We start from the raw sequence: 6,000 nt of genomic DNA on the forward strand, positions 1-6,000 counted from the left end.
GCCAATCATTGCATAGAGTTGCCATGTGGCTGATTATATATTTGTGTTAACGGTTGAACTAGTATACCTAATAAAGCGGCTGGTGAGTGTGTGTAATAATCCTTCTGCTTTTTGCTTTGTGGGTTTCCAAGAACTCAGCTTTCTGCATTCTATCAGAGGATTAGATCATTTTTTTTGTCCTGTCCGCTCTAATTTATTGTGTTGTCCAGCGTGCTAATGAATGTCTAGCACCATTGGGGGCTGTAACTATTGTTTTGACAGTCTTGACATGTCACATCTGTGTGTAAATTTATAGCACAACCAGGCTTTTCTCAGCCATTTATCCCGTGAAATCAGATCACTTTCAAGGCATCTGTTTTCCTGGAGGAATCATTCCAGTAGTGCAAATATGTATAGATACAGAGTAGCACCACAAAACTGTCTGTGTAAATCAGACGTATAGTTGGGCTACATGACAGGACATAAAGGACACATTGCACCACGGTGTCGAATAATATACAAACCTCTTTTTGCAGGACATGGGGTGAAATTACAAAAGGCAGGACTGACACAAAATGATCCAAACCCTTCTGTGCACTTTGTTAAACTGCCTGCACCTGAACTGTAGATTCATCCTCTTGAGAGTTATTGCCTTGTTGAAGCAAGATTACAGCCAAATCAGATAAAACAAAGCCTGTGCCACGAGCGGCCCTGTGTGTTGAGCGAGTGTGTATTTATCTGTGAGTATTTGTACCTGCAAAGGACACAGCTGAGTTCCAGAGCAGGATGTGTACTACACCTCACCGATTCGTGTTTGAGGCCGAGTGTCAATGACAAGCTCACCTCACACACTCAGCCTCTGTGCAGCTGCAGAGTAACGCAGCCCAACCTTGCCTTATTTGCCAGCATTGTTATAATGAAAAATACATGCTGTGGTGGGGGGTCGTGCATGTTTGTCCGCTCGTTTGAGTGCGAGTGCATGTATGCGTGCGTCTGTTTGCGTGCTGGTAGGTGTGTTATACCTGTGGCCACGCGTCGTCCATGTTAATGAGGATATAAGGGCTCCTGTTCCTCAAGGTTACCCACACCACAGGGATTTCATACCTCCTGCTTCCTCATTCCATATGCTATGAATACATCAGTGGACACCCACAGATTAAATTGATCTAAATACATATGGATTTCTATTTGTGCGAATAGATACATGTATACCCACATGTGTGTTTGACACACTCTAATTTTATTATATCTATAAAAAAATTTCAGACATTCGGACTCTTGGATGAAGTGGTTAAAGTTTGGTGGTCAAATGTCAAAGGTTATGATCACAGTAAGCTCAAAAAATATTTTCATGGATATACATTTATTAGTGCTGGGGGAATAAATCCATACAGTGTAGTATCGTAATACTTTGCACTGTTACACCCACCGGAAATATTGATATTTTATTAGATATTAGATACAGAGAAAACTTACATTAAATCGTCTCAAATGAAAAACCGTCCAACGCTGGAAACACTTAGCTTGCTAATTAGCAAGCTAATGCTAATTAGCAAGCTAATGGCTCAACAATTAGGACTGCAACATCCTTCCATCTAAAAAAAAACTAAAATAAAATCATTGGCTGCCTGGTGATTGTAATAGATGATTTTACGTTATGCAGCCGATTTCAGCTTGTGGTGACTAAATGGTTGCCCAGAACTTGAGGGTGTTGCACACTCACGGCCACATTTGAGCTCGCCGGGTAGAAAGCTGCAATCACTCTCAGAGAGACGGTTGAAGCTTTGCAATAATTGCTGCTAATTTATAAATGCAGGAGTTTGAATGAGTCTTTGTAATTGGACGAAACACGAGAGGACTCGACCAAACTGGCTGTCTGCTGGTTGTCTGTCAAGAGTGTATATCCCCAAATATGAAACTATTCTTTAGCACCAGGTTACATAGCATGCAGAAACAATTATGTGACAGTGTTGCTATGAAGTGTTCAGTTGCCAACTGGGACTTAGAAAACATCCTGGCATTGCTTCGTCCATTCCACAGTCGCTGCTCTATGGCTGCCTCTTTAAGCCCTGCAGAACGCTTCCAAGGAGAGATTGCCATGCTTGAGCTAATCTCAGAACCCAGAACCAAATCTTTCGCTGTGGCAAGCTACTGGTTGTCTGTCAGGAGAGATTCTGCTCCCTCTACCTTCACATCCGAGCTGACCAGGCATGACCTCCTCCCCTTCAACCGAAGACCCATCTAAAGCCAAGAGTCTCTCCTGCCTTTGTCACTGTGTCTCTTCAAAACGCTGTAATCCAAATTGATAGGAGGGATGAGGAAGGCCTTAAATGAATGCCGAAAAAACCCTTTCCAACTTTTGAATTGTTTTTCCACTCAGCTCTCTCAGTTTCTTGTGGACATAACTGGAGCAGAGGGTGCTCAACAAGACAGTTTCCAGTGGTGCTGCTGTCAAAGTTGTATAATGTACAGAGCAGCAGCAAGTGAGTGTGTTACATTGTGCTCTCTGTTTGATTGCCCTCTTTCTACAGGTGTGGTAGACTGCAGGTTCAGTTCGGGAACTGTCTGTTTTGGGGATTCGTTTTATTGGTCAAGCACACTTGAGCTGAACAGGCTGTGTCTCGCAGCTCATGTATCTGTGGTGTGTATTTGAAGGGAGTTTTTCCCTCGTGACTGTGACAGTCTGATTAGGAAGTACTGGATACATTTGTTCAGGAGCTGTTCTGCGTTGGTTTATCATGTTAAGAGGATGCGAGCGGGATTGATAGCGGCGAGGTAACCAGTGGACACCAGGTTACTCTCCCGCATATGGAGCTATTTTCTCAGCTTAGGAATTTTGTTGTGTGAAGATTGAACAAGAAATTTGGTCCAAGAATGAGGCTGATGTGTCCATATTGCTGATGCACAAGAAATGCTGGAGCAAAGAAATATTGAGTTTTTAGCTTCCAGCTGCATTCATTCAAATGTATCCATCATTCAGTCAGCGGGAGGGGGAGGACTGCATGCAGAGACATTATATGGGAGGCATTATTTCTCACTACTGGATAACAGTCTGTTTCACAAAAGCAGATCATAGGTGGTGAGTAACCGGCCCTACAGAGACATGGATTATGTGAACTGCGGACTTTGACGCATCTCTACCCCCTAGTCTCTTCACATACTAACATGATACACACGCTGCCTGCTGTCCTTAAACTCTGCAGCATTTATTTTTCTGTCCGTCCCACACGACTCAAGCAGGGCTCACTTTTTCACACCTCTCTCCATTCGCCCGTTCATCAGTGTAAAATACCTCACCCCTGCAGACAGAGACAGATGGAGGGAGCAGCACCAGCCCCCTGCTCAGCTCCAGTGATTTATGCCACAGTAGCAAAGACACACATGCACGCACACACACACACCTATGCATCCACACATACTGTATGCATGTGATCATACATCAGCAGATGAGGTCGCATGCATAAATATACACACACACACACTCAGAGCTGAATGCATGACGGCACCTGTCTTGTGTTAATGCTAAATGCCACAACTCGAGGGCTTTTTAAAAGGACATGTGCATCTTTGAAGCAGTGGCAACAGAGTCTGACATCATTTGTCCCTTTCTATGACAGTTAAAGAGGAACAGGCTGCAAGCACATTCTTCCTCCTTATTCTTCCTGACTGAGGTGTCAGACCATAAAAAGCTATGTTATACTCGGCGGCAACACTTCACTGCTAGATGGAATATCGGGCTCTCTTTCTATTAAATGCCAAGCGAGCAAACAGAGTGAATTTTTAAGGGCAGATAATGAGCATATAACGCTGCAGCAGAAAAAGAGTGAGAGGAAGCAGTCAGCTGTTTGTGTGTTTGTTTATGCTGTGTTGTGGTCTGGGGCTCGGAGCTGTTATGCTGTTGCAACAAGGACATGGTTGCTGTACATGAGGCAACGATTTGCGAGTAAGGTCATTGCAGTCCTCTTCTCATCACCCCTCCCTCCAACCATGCACACGCACATATGCAGACGCGCACACAGGCACCTTTATATTATTAATTCTGTTTTGTCGAGGGGTGGAGAGGTAAGAGGGAGCGTGGAGTGCAGAGATGGGCTTGGGATGATGAGGAGAAGGGTTGTGGAGGATGTGCAGGGAAGGGGACAGAGGTTGGAAAGTAGCAGTTGGCAGACAAGTAGAATAGAGGAGATGTGAGCTGATGGTGGAGTGAAGTGAGGTAAAATGGCAAGAAGCGAGGTCGAGCAGTGGTAGAGGGGAAATCGTTTATACTGCAGCCCAGGTAAGGGTGACCTGTTTGTCTCTGTCGACCTCCGCTACTCCCCTGATGTCTCTATAATAGACCCGTGAAGCACGCAAGCACGACAACACAATGCAACCGCCCATAGTAACAGAGGCCCAGAGGCACACTTAAGCGCCGTTCCACCATGATAACTTTGGGGAATTCAGAGAAATTTCAGCTAATGAATTTAAAATCACCATTTGCAAAATACCAAACTCTCTGGGGTTGCTTTGACTGATACAGCATGCATTTCAAAGTAGCTAGTGGCATGGCTTTACTGGTTATAATATCAGCCTGTTAGTTGGTTATTTACTTTGTTTGGTTAGTTGGTCGACCACTTTGGTTTGGAAATAACTAAAAATAGATACCATGCTTAGACTACCGTGACATTTGCTGTCTCCAGATGATGTGTGTATTTTTCTCCAACTCAGTGTGACAACAAGCTATTGGCTGGACCAGGCTGAACTTTGACTTTGTTGATTCTGTGACCTTTAATCTGGCACCAACGTGAGGTTGACATTTAGAGTATTTAGTTAAATGTCTTATGCACTAACAACCAAAGACATGCGTGTTAGGTTGATTGGTTATTCTAAATTGGTAGTAAGGTGTGGATGTTGGCGTGGTTTGCTGTCTCTCTGTGTTAGTCCTGTGATGGGCTAGTAATGATAAAGTCACACTAAGGAAAATAGTGGTTGGCGACTACTGCACAATGAACATGAATTCTTGTTGCCTTTGAAATGGTTGCTTCAATGACAGGAGCATGACTTGTCTTAACTTCCTGTTAGTTGCCCTCTTCAAAGTGTCTTTGGAGTGTCAAAATGGCAACAAAACAGAGTCAGTTTGCAGTTTGCATAGGGTCAAGTTGGGAGTTATACACAATATGTTTGTGATAACTTTTAAAATGCACATCAGTTGCAAATCTGTTACAACACAAATATTAACCAGAAATACGGAAATTCCTCCACAGATGGCGACATAGTTGCTGCAGGATGGTGATTTAACTACAAAATGACATAGATGGTCAACAACCGTGTTTGCATTTAGCAATACAACCCGAAAAGCTTTATGTCCCCCCGTTGCTCTCAGTCCCTAAATCACGGCTCACATCATGCAATCTACTTCATTGGTGGTCTTTAAATCCAGGTTAAAAACTCATTTTTATTCACTGGCTTTTGACTGAGTGGGTAACTGGCACTGTTGTTTTATTGTTATGTATTTATTGTATTTATTGTTCTTATTCTACTGTTTATAGTTCTACCGTACGGCACTTTGGACAGCCTTGTGTTGTTTTTAAGGTGCTGTATAAATAAATTATGGTACTTTATGGTATGGAATACCATAAACCAGTTTGCAACAAATTGCAATGTTTCCCATTTCACAAAGTGACACGTTGCAGAAAAGTTGCACCCACTGGTGCAGCTGCCTGCGATTGGTCTCAGTTGACAGTAAATTGAAGGAAATCCCCAGACAGCCCCAGATTTTTTTTTTGTTGTTGTCGCAAGAAGGTTTCCATTTAACTCTAATATGACTGAGCCATAACCAGGTTCCACTAATAATTTGATGCAGGTTAAGTGGAGTTAGTTTTTGGACTAGATTAGATCAATGGTAATATGTGACTCTTCACCAGATTAACACTTGAACTGGATTAATACTTTTTTATTTATGACCACAAAAGCTGCCAACAGTCCCCTCAGCTGTATTTTGTTTAGAACCTACAAGTAACAGCTAGCATGCTGACAAGCTAA

Source organism: Simochromis diagramma, unplaced genomic scaffold (genome assembly GCF_900408965.1).
Source record: "Simochromis diagramma unplaced genomic scaffold, fSimDia1.1 OVJJ01000361.1, whole genome shotgun sequence".
Classification (NCBI taxonomy): domain Eukaryota; kingdom Metazoa; phylum Chordata; class Actinopteri; order Cichliformes; family Cichlidae; genus Simochromis; species Simochromis diagramma.